This window comes from Camelina sativa, chromosome 9 (genome assembly GCF_030686135.1).
Source record: "Camelina sativa cultivar CO46 ecotype springtype chromosome 9, ASM3068613v1".
NCBI classification, from domain to species: domain Eukaryota; kingdom Viridiplantae; phylum Streptophyta; class Magnoliopsida; order Brassicales; family Brassicaceae; genus Camelina; species Camelina sativa.
Genome location: NC_141888.1, coordinates 8,608,493 through 8,620,081, shown reverse-complemented (window position 1 = coordinate 8,620,081; position 11,589 = coordinate 8,608,493). Strand labels below are relative to the sequence as shown.

Below are 11,589 nucleotides of genomic sequence, written 5' to 3'. Positions count from 1 at the left end.
AGTTATAATGATTTATAAATCCGTAATGGCTGAGATATCTTATTACCGGCTAAATTATAAATTCGTAATGTAGGATTTTTATAGACTTATAGTGATTTTTACACGTTCTATTATATAGTTAACTTATGGTTTCCCGCCAAAATATCGCTTTACGGCTGAGTTATAATTTACGGAAAAACGAAAGGTCATGTTACGACTGAGTTATATTGAGTAATGGCTGAGTTATCGAAAGAAACAATATGAAAGTAAATGGCTGATATTTACGGGAAAACGAAATTCATCTTCCCAATAATTTTCTTGTAATCTGGTCCAACTAAATAATACACTATTATTCCATCTCTGTATATATACAAGTATTCCCGTTACTTTAGTCTATTACCTCTCAACTACAAACTAGAATAAAAGTATTTTTTACAACACTATGTCCGCTCTAGCACCCAAGATGCCGGAGCTTCCCGACGATGTTTTCATAAAAATCGTTTCCCTTGTTGCAGAAGATGCTGCAGAAGATCGATTGTCCTCACATGGTTCTATTTTAAGGGCTGGTCATAAGGGGAAAAATGCAGTATACAGTGATGAAGTTCTAAAGACAGCTTCTATATATTGGCTTTGTACTGATCCATCAGAAATATACACATCCAATGCCCCTGATGGTGGCCTCCAAAATGAAGGGCGGCACAGGCCTTTCTTCGTCAAATGCTTTGAGGCCGGCAACCCCATTGCCATTTACTACGAAGGGCTAAGGGTTGTGGCTGAGGATAGAGATATCCAGCGTGGGATTGATATTCTCAGTCGTATTGTACTGGCCGATGCTTATGCCACCTTAGCATGTGGGGTACTACGTATTTGTCAAGGGAATGAGGTTATGGCTGTCCATTACCTCCAGCTGTTTGATGCAAATCATTATCCTCTGATGTCTTCGGATGCCATTGTAACCGGTAATGATTTTATGTTTGAGTTATCTCGTTATAAGACGGCCCGGAAATACTCATACACAGCCTCCCTTCGCTATCCTGACAGCCCGCTACTCCCTTCACCCGCTTGTGCTGTGATGTGTTATATAGATAACGGTCTCCATCTTCTCAACGGTTATCAAATAATGTGCAAAAATTGTTACCTTTGGTGGTTGTCCCTCAAAGTCGCTGAGATCCTTTAGGGTTTCCAGCAGTGAATTCCAGTTTTACCTTATCAACTCGTGACTCTAAATTCTGTTTATTTTAAAATAATTATTATCCATTTCTTAGGCGAGTATCTTTTTTCATGTATTAAAGGTCCCTACACTATTTTCCACATTTTAGTATCTCCTCTCATTTATCGGCTGAGTTAGAGTAAAGTTATGGCTGAGGTATCACAACAAACAATCTGAAAGCAAACGACTGATTTATACGAATTTATAGCTGAGTTATGGTATTTAATGGAAAACGAAAGGTCTCGTCGACTCATATAACGGCTGAGTTATAATGATTTATAAATCCGTAATGGCTGAGATATCTTATTACCGGCTAAATTATAAATTCGTAATGTAGGATTTTTATAGACTTATAGTGATTTTTACACGTTCTATTATTTAGTTAACTTATGGTTTCCCGCCAAAATATCGCTTTACGGCTGAGTTATAATTTACGGAAAAACGAAAGGTCATGTTACGACTGAGTTATATTGAGTAATGGCTGAGTTATCGAAAGAAACAATATGAAAGTAAATGGCTGATATTTACGGGAAAACGAAATTCATCTTCCCAATAATTTTCGTGTAATCTGGTCCAACTAAATAATATACTATTATTCCATCTCTGTATATATACAAGTATTCTCGTTACTTTAGTCTATTACCTCTCAACTACAAACTAGAATAAAAGTATTTTTTACAACACTATGTCCGCTCTAGCACCCAAGATGCCGGAGCTCCCCGACGATGTTTTCATAAAAATCGTTTCCCTTGTTGCAGAAGATGCTGCAGAAGATCGATGGCCCTCACATGGTTCTATTTTAAGGGCTGGTCATAGGGGGAAAAATGCAGTATACAGTGATGAAGTTCTAAAGACAGCTTCTATATATTGGCTTTGTACTGATCCATCAGAAATATACACATCCAATGCCCCTGATGGTGGCCTCCAAAATGAAGGGCGGCACAGGCCTTTCTTCGTCAAATGCTTTGAGGCCGGCAACCCCATTGCCATTTACTACGAAGGGCTAAGGGTTGTGGCTGAGGATAGAGATATCCAGCGTGGGATTGATATTCTCAGTCGTATTGTACTGGCCGATGCTTATGCCACCTTAGCATGTGGGGTACTACGTATTTGTCAAGGGAATGAGGTTATGGCCGTCCATTACCTCCAGCTGTTTGATGCAAATCATTATCCTCTGATGTCTTCGGATGCGATTGTAACCGGTAATGATTTTATGTTTGAGTTATCTCGTTATAAGACGGCCCGGAAATACTCATACACAGCCTCCCTTCGCTATCCTGACAGCCCGCTACTCCCTTCACCCGCTTGTGCTGTGATGTGTTATATAGATAACGGTCTCCATCTTTACAACGGTTATCAAATAATGTGCAAAAATTGTTACCTTTGGTGGTTGTCCCTCAAAGTCGCTGAGATCCTTTAGGGTTTCCAGCAGTGAATTCCAGTTTTACCTTATCAACTCGTGACTCTAAATTCTGTTTATTTTAAAATAATTATTATCCATTTCTTAGGTGAGTATCTTTTTTCATGTATTAAAGGTCCCTACACTATTTTCCACATTTTAGTATCTCCTCTCATTTGTCGGCTGAGTTAGAGTAAAGTTATGGCTGAGGTATCACAACAAACAATCTGAAAGCAAACGACTGATTTATACGAATTTATAGCTGAGTTATGGTATTTAATGGAAAACGAAAGGTCTCGTCGACTCATATAACGGCTGAGTTTTAATGATTTATAAATCCGTAATGGCTGAGATATCTTAATACCGGCTAAATTATAAATTCGTAATGTAGGATTTTTATAGACTTATAGTGATTTTTACAAGTTCTAATATTTGGTTAACTTATGGTTTCCCGCCAAAATATCGCTTTACGGCTGAGTTATAATTTACGAAAAAACGAAAGGTCATGTTACAACTGAGTTATATTGAGTAATGGCGGAGTTATCGAAAGAAACAATATGAAAGTAAATAGCTTATATTTACGGGAAAACGAAATTCATCTTCCCAATAATTTTCTTGTAATCTGGTCCAACTAAATAATACACTATTATTCCATCTCTGTATATATACAAGTATTTCCGTTACTTTAGTCTATTACCTCTCAACTACAAACTAGAATAAAAGTATTTTTTACAACACTATGTCCGCTCTAGCACCCAAGATGCCGGAGCTCCCCGACGATGTTTTCATAATAATCGTTTCCCTTGTTGCAGATGATGCTGCAGAAGATCGATGGTCCTCACATGGTTCTATTTTAAGGGCTGGTCATAGGGGGAAAAATGCAGTATACAGTGATGAAGTTCTAAAGATAGCTTCTATATATTGGCTTTGTACTGATCCATCAGAAATATACACATCCAATGCCCCTGATGGTGGCCTCCAAAATGAAGGGCGGCACAGGCCTTTCTTCGTCAAATGCTTTGAGGCCGGCAATCCCATTGCCATTTACTACGAAGGGCTAAGGGTTGTGGCTGAGGATAGAGATATCCAGCGTGGGATTGATATTCTCATTCGTATTGTACCGGCCGATGCTTATGCCACCTTAGCATGTGGGGTACTAAGTATTTGTCAAGGGAATGAGGTTATGGCTGTCCATTACCTCCAGCTGTTTGATGCAAATCATTATCCTCTGATGTCTTTGGATGCCATGGTAACCGGTAATGGTTTTATGTTTGAGTTATCTCGTTATAAGACGGCCCGGAAATACTCAGACATAGCGTCCCTTCGTTATCCTAACATCCCGCCACTCCCTTCACCCGCTTGTTCTGTGAGGTGTTATACAGATAACGGTATCCGAAATCTCGACGGTTATCAAATAATGTGCAAAAAATGTTACCTTTGGTGGTTGTCCCTCAAAGTCGCTGATATCCTTTAGGGTTTCCAGCAGTGAATTCCAGTTTTACCTGATCAACTCGTGACTCTGTTTATTTTAAAATATTTTTTAAAGTCGCTGAGATCCTTTAGGCGAGTATCTTTTTCATGTATTAAAGGTCCCTATTTTCCACATTTTAGTATTTCCTCTCATTTATCGGCTGAGTTATAGTAAAGTTATGGCTGAGGTATCACAACAAACAATCTGAAAGCAAACGACTGATTTATACGAATTTATGGCTGAGTTATGGTATTTAATGGAAAACAAAAGGTCTCGTTGACTCATAACGGCTGAGTTATAATGATTTATAAATCCGTATTGGCTAAGATATCGTAATATCGGCTAAATTATAAATCCGCAATGTAGAATTCTTATAGACTTATAGTGATTTTTACACGTTCTATTATTAGGTTAACTTATGGTTTCCCGCCAAAATATTGCTTTACGGCTGAGTTATAATATTTACGGTATAACGAAAGGTTATGTGATGGATGAGTTATGATATTGAGTGATGGCTTTGATGGCTGAGTTATGATATTGAGTGATGGCTGAGTTATCACTAGAAACAATCTGAAAGAAACAATCTGATATGTATGACTTTACGGCTGAGTTATAATATTTACGGGAAAACGAAAGGTCTCGTCGATTCATGTGACAGCTGAGGTATAGTGATTTATAAATCCGTAATGGCTGAGATATCGTAATACCGGCTAAATTATAAATCCGTAATGTATGATTTTTATAGACTTATAGTGATTTTTACACGTTCTATTATTTGGTTAACTTATGGTTTCCCGCCTATTATTAGGTTAACTTATGGTTTCCCGGCAGTGGAATCAATGGGGGTTGCGTTCCAAGTTTTAGTATAAATAGGGAAAGGGTTGGAAATGTTCAGAGCATTCCAAACTAGAACGAAACTAGCAAAGATGCCAGTGACTACCCGATCTGCATGGTTGAAACGGGCCCGAGAACTAACAGCCGCTGGAACTAGCGGTTTCGATCCGAAAGCGTCGCATAATTCCCCCCCTCAAGAGTCTCCGTCTCGATCCCGTTACTTTAATCCTTTGCAAAAGGAACTCTGGATGTACCGAGCTTGCCGTAAGAGACTTGGCGCTTATATTAAAGCATTTCGTCTTAAATACGAGCAAGTCTTTCGGCTCTGCCGATTGGAAGGGACTATCCGAGTCCTGGATGAGCTCATCGCCAAAGGTTTTTTTCTGGCGAAGTGGCGCATGACTCGTCTACTTGTTGAGCATGCCTCTTGCGTAGAACAGGTCTCCCGTATGGTGGTGCCCAACTTACCCGAAGGTGATTACGAACCTTTGGGAGATTCTGACTTCCCGCACAATACGGAAGTCTGGGCCTACCGAGCTTGCTTGGAGAGGCTGAGGAGGTATGTCAACCACTTGGAGTCAACGGACCATTTCTACCGCAAAAGCCATGACGTAGAAGGTCCATGTGCCTTCTTGGAGGAGATGGTGTCCAAGGGCTCCGAAGTGCGGATGGAAAGGCTTGAATCCTTAAGGCGGGATTGTCAAATCTGGCAATCTGAACGGAGCAAGCTGGTGGTGGAAGAACCTTTGGAGTCCGATCTATCCGGGCCGCTCCCATCCTGAGACTTCAGGACCGTCCAGAATGCTAGAAACGATAGCCTTCCCATGGGAACTAGTTCGCTAGTATGATGCTTGTCGCTTTTTTGTATTTTTTTTTTATATTTTTGGCGAATTGCAAAACTGAATGTAATCAATTCGAATTTAATGGAAAATGAAAGTTGAGTTATAGTGAGTTATGACTCTGTGTATGTGAGACTTGACGGCTGAGTTATAATATTTACGGGAAAACGAAAGCCATGTGACGGCTGAGTTATGGTTTAGTTATCACAAGAAACAATTTGAAAGTAAATGAGTGATATATATGACTTGACGGCTGAGTTATAATATTTACGGAAAAACGAAAAGTCATTTGACGGCTGAGTTATAGTGAGTTATGGTTGAGTTATCAGGGTTTACGGTTTAGGGCTGAGTTATAGCGCCCTATAACGTTATGGCTGAATTATAGCCACCAGAGGCTTGTAAAACCGTAATTGATTGAAGGCGTAATACGCGAAGCATCGCTTTAGTTCGGTTATAATTACGCGTTGAAGGGGTAAGAATTATGTATTTATGATAAAGGCGGACAGAATTATGGATTTATGAAGTCGAAGGGGTACTTTTTGTAAACCAAAGCGACGCTTCACCGATTATAAATACTTTTTGCTCTTGACTTACACATATTACCTTTGTCTCACGAAAACTCCTAAATCATATCCGAGATTCGAAAAATCTATTTACATTCTTCCTTCAATCCGTCAGGAATGGCCCGTCGTTCTCCTTCAAATCATATAAGGACTGATCTGAAATATCTGAACAAGGATCTTTCGCCAAACATCACAGCAGGTAAACACATACATCTTCAGATTAGATTTGTTTTACTGTTAAGGATAAAAGAGATTGAGTGTTTGCCTTTTTTTTAGTAACTGTTGATGATGACATTTTCCGTTGGGAGGCTACTCTAATCGGACCGGTGAACACTCCTTATCAAGGGGGAGTGTTTAAACTTAGGCTTAGTTTTCCACCTGATTACCCAAGAAGTCCCCCCAAGGTATCTATTTTTGATTATACTCCTTTTTATTTTAGCAACTCAATATTAGGACTCCTTTTTTTGTAGCAACTCAATAGTTTTTTAAATAAATTTTCTTGATAATGCAGGTTGTTTTCATCACAAGAATTTGCCACCCAAATGTATCAGATAGGAGAGGCATTCACCTAAAAGTTTTGAAGCCCGACCGTTGGACGCCCATGCCCATTGTTAAGCTTTTCAAGGAATTAGTGGAGAAGTTGATTGAACCAGAAGTCAATGATGAGGAACAGACCATTGAATATCTTGCCAACCTCTATAAATCTGATAGGAGAAGGTTTGAAGCCATGGCTAGAGAGATGACTAATCAATACGCTGGGAGAGGAAACTGAAATATGAACTGAAATAGTTCATATCTATTTTTAAGAACTCTTGAATAATTTATCTTGTTTTTGTTCTTTTTAACAAAATATTTCAGTCTCTGGTGTTGTAAGGTGTTGTAAACTCCATTTTAAAATAATATTTTATTCAGATTTTACTGTTTTAAAACATTAGAAACAACTTGTAAAGCTTTTAGAAAAGCAAATCAAATTGATATATCATTATAAACAATTTGTAAAACCTTTTAAAACTTTCTAAAAACCAGATATACTCTTGTAAATGAATGATATATATAACTTGACGGCTGAGTTATAATTTTTACGGGAAAACGAAAGGTCATGTGACGGCTGAGTTATAGTGAGTTATGGATGAGTTATCACAACAAACAATTTGAAAGTAAATAAGTGAATAAGTGATATATATGACTTGACGGATGAGTTATAATATTTACGGTAAAACGAAAGGTCAGGTGACGGTTTAGTTATAGTGAGTTATGGCTGAGTTATAGTAAATTTTATTGCTGAGTTATTTAAAGAGATTGATTAAACACCACTAACAACACAACATTAGTTTGCTTGGAATCCATAACCATTAACAACAACATTATGGAAACATAATCCCATCATACACTAGCTCATCCTGCTATCTTAATTAGACCAAACGTGATCATATAACCAAAAACTATCACAACTATCATCATCTTCATCCTTGCTTTCAATTCTGATTTTGCATCTTCAACTCTCTCAAATAGCTCTTTCTCAAGCTCCGTTTGCATCTTCTTCTCAATCTCCATTTCCATTTGTAGTTTTACAGTTTGAAGAGAGAAAGACTCTACCTCATCCAACAGTGCCTCATCGACCCACTTGAAGACGTGTGGTCATCATTCATAAGCTATCAAGGTGATGGAGACAACAATTGGAATAAGAACAGATTCAACATAAACTAACAAGAACAGATTCAACATAACCAAGAACAGACTCTACCTTCTTCGCAGCTGCATACCCACAACGGAAGTATCGTCGACAAGGATTTGACTCCGATTTCGAATTTTTGGCCACGATTGCTTCTCCACACCAACATCTCTTAGGTACGCCAACAACTGTACCTCGTCCTCTCTCTCGGACATTTGATGCACAACTCGAATCTCCAGATACATTGCTCATGATTTACGAGAATTTGATTTTTTAGGGTTTAAGCATTCGACATTTGGGGATTTTCGTTTTGAAGAAGAAGAACATCACTCGGGTCAACAATTGAATATAAATATTATTAGGTTAACTTATGGTTTCCCGCCAACAATTAGAATATTAAAATTATTAGATTAACTTATGGTTTCCCGCCAAAATATCGCTTTACGGCTGAGTTATAACCATTACTGGAAAACGAAAGGTCACGTAACGGCTGAGTTATAGTGACTTATGGCTGAGTTATTATCACAAGAAACAATTTGAAAGTAAATGAATGATATATATGATTTGGCGGATGAGTTATCATATTTACGGAAATTCGAAATGTCTCATCGATTCATGTTACGGCTGAGTTATAGTGAGTATGGCTGAGTTATCAAAAGAAACAATATGAAAGTAAATGGCTGATATATATGACTTTACGGTAGAGTTATAATATTTATGGTTAAACGAAAAGTCACGTCGATTCATGTGACGGCAGATTTATAAATCTTTAGTGGCTGATTTATCATAATACCGGCTGAGTTATATTCATATGAAACATTACAAAAAGAAATAAAAATTAAACAAGTTCAGAGTTCATAAAGAAGAAGACACGACATTACAATGGAATTCACTTCTAAAAACCGATTAAGAGGAGGAGGAACTTGGATCTTTTAGTTAATCCCAATCAACAAGAGGAGGAACCACACACAGGTCGGCATCGGCCTCCGCAATCTCTCTCATCTCCTCTAACTTCTTGTGCTCTGTCGCTAAGTCGACAAGTTCTCCAGCCAAGATTTGATTCAGTTGGTTTAGTTGAGCATCAATTAGTTCCACTTGATGAACGAGGACGGTCTTCTCTTCCTTCTTCTTCATATGCTCATCCATCATACGCAGAATTTCTGTGTAGCGACGCTTTGACTCCGCCTAGACCGCGGCCCTTGACTGAGAAAAGGCTTCGGACACGGCCAATAGTGATTCCTCTTCCCACTCGTAATCTGGGACTCTTGTTGGCGATAATGCTTTGTCTGCCTTGCGTTTTTGACGTCTACTGGAACCCTCTCCGTCCATAGCTCGGCTATCAAAATAAAAACAACCGTCACCAACTGATAGGTGCAATGATCGAAAAATATGCAATAGATTGAGAGGGGATGGAGGAGACTTACATATGCAATGATCGAAGGATATATTGATATTGGTTGTAGAGGACATTTGTAGGTGCAATATATTGTGAGCGGAGAAGAAGGAAACGATACAATGAGTAAGAAACCGAAACGATTAAATGAATTAAGAGAATATAAAGGAAAAACAATAGGTTAACTTTTGGAAAAATGAAAGGTCACGTCGATTATTAGGTTAACTTATGATTTCCCGCCAAAATATTGCTTTACGGCTGAGTTATAGTTTTACGGATTCATGTGATGGCTGAGTTCTAGTTATCAAAAGAAAGGTCGCGTCTATTCTTAGGTTAACTTACTGTTTCTCGCCAAAATATTGCTTAACGGCTGAGTTATAGTTTTACGGGAAAACGAAAGGTCACGTATATTCATGTGATGGCTGAGTTATAGTAAAGAAGGCTGAAATATATATATGACTTGACGGCTGAGTTATCACTAGGATTATTAGTCTAGTACATGAATAACTTATGGTTTCCCGCCAAAATATTGCTTAACCCTAAAATTATTAGTCTATTTATTACCTATCAACTACAAATAGAACCTCGTGACTGAGTTATAATATTCCAGTTTTTAGTCTATTACCTCTCAACTACAAACTAGAAAAAAATTATTTCTTACAACACTATGTCCGCTCCACCTAAGATGCCGGATCTCCCCGACGACGTTTTCATAAAAATCATTTCCCTTGTTGCAGAATATGGTGCAGATTATGATCGATGGTCCTCACTTGGTTCTATTTTAAGGGCTGGTCATAGGGGGAAAAATGCAGTATACAATGATGAAGTTCTAAAGACAGCTGCTATATATTGGCTTTGTACTGATCCATCAGAAATCAACACATCCAGTGCCTCTGATGGTGGCCTCCAAAATGAAGGGCGACACAGGCCTTTCTTCGTCAAATGCTTTGAGGCCGGCAACCCCATTGCCATTTACTTCGAAGGGCTAAGGGTTGTGGCTGAGGATAGAGATATCCAGCGTGGGATTGATATTCTCAGTCGTATTGTACCGGCCGATGATTATGCCACCTTAGCATGTGGGGTACTAAGTATTTGTCAAGGGAATGAGGATATGGCCGTCCATTACCTCCAGCTGTTTGATGCAAATCATTATCCTCTGATGTCTTCGGATGCCATTGTAAGCGGTAATTATTTTCTGGATGATTTATCTCGTTTTGATACGGCCCGGAAAAAATCATACTCAGCCTCCCATCGCTATCCTGACCGTCCGCCACTCCCTTCACCCACTTGTGCTGTGAAGTGTTCCCGTTCTCTCCGCTACGGAGACTTTGAAATCAAGTGCAAAAACTGTTACCTTTGGTGGTTGTCCCTCAAAGTCTCTAAGATCCTTTAGGGTTTCTAGCAGTGATTTCCAGTTTTACCTTATCAATTTGTGACTCTAGTTTCTGTTTATTTTAAAATAATTGTTTTTCATGCTTCCACATTTTAGTATCTACTCTCACTTTGAGGCAGAGTTATAGTTTTACGGGAACACGAAAGGTCACGTCGATTCATGTGACGGCTGAGTTATAGTGAATAACAGATGAGTTATCAAAATGAACAATCTATATGGCTGAGTTATCAAAAGAAAGGTCGCGTCTATTATTAGGTTAACTTGCCAAATATTTCTTAACGGCTGAGTTATAGTGAGTTATGACTGAGTTATCGAAAGAAACAATATGAAAACAAACGTCTGATTTATACGACTAATCTATATGGCTGAGTTACAGGTCATGTGACGGCTGAGTTATAGAGAATGATGACTGAGTTATCATTATAAACTATTTGAAGAAATGACCTTCGTTTCTAATGATAACTCAGCCATAATTCTCATTAATTCATGTAACTAATGGCTGAGTTATCAGTAGGAATAATCTGAAAAGGTCTCGTCGATGCGTCTATTACAGGAATAACTTATGGTTTCCCGCTAAAATATTGCTTACCAATAAAATTAGGTTAACTTAACTTAATTTTATTGTTTAGTTTCCCGCCAAAATATTGCTTTACGGCTGAGTTATAGTTTTACGGGAAAGCGAAAGGTCACGTCGATTCATGTTATGGCTGAGTTATAGTTTTACGGGAAAGCGAATGGTCACGTCGATTCATGTCATTTTATCCGTAGGAATAATCTGGAAAGGTCTCGTCGATGTGTCTATTACAGGAATAACTTATGGTTTCCCGCCAAAATAT

The 11,589-nt window shown here is 38.5% G+C and overlaps 1 pseudogene; it reads left to right on the top strand.

Moving 5' to 3' along the window:
* The first annotated feature begins 6,412 nt into the window (after window positions 1–6,412).
* LOC147937928 (ubiquitin-conjugating enzyme E2 8 pseudogene) lies at window positions 6,413–7,067 on the top strand (annotated as a pseudogene).
* The last annotated feature ends 4,522 nt before the right edge of the window (window positions 7,068–11,589 follow it).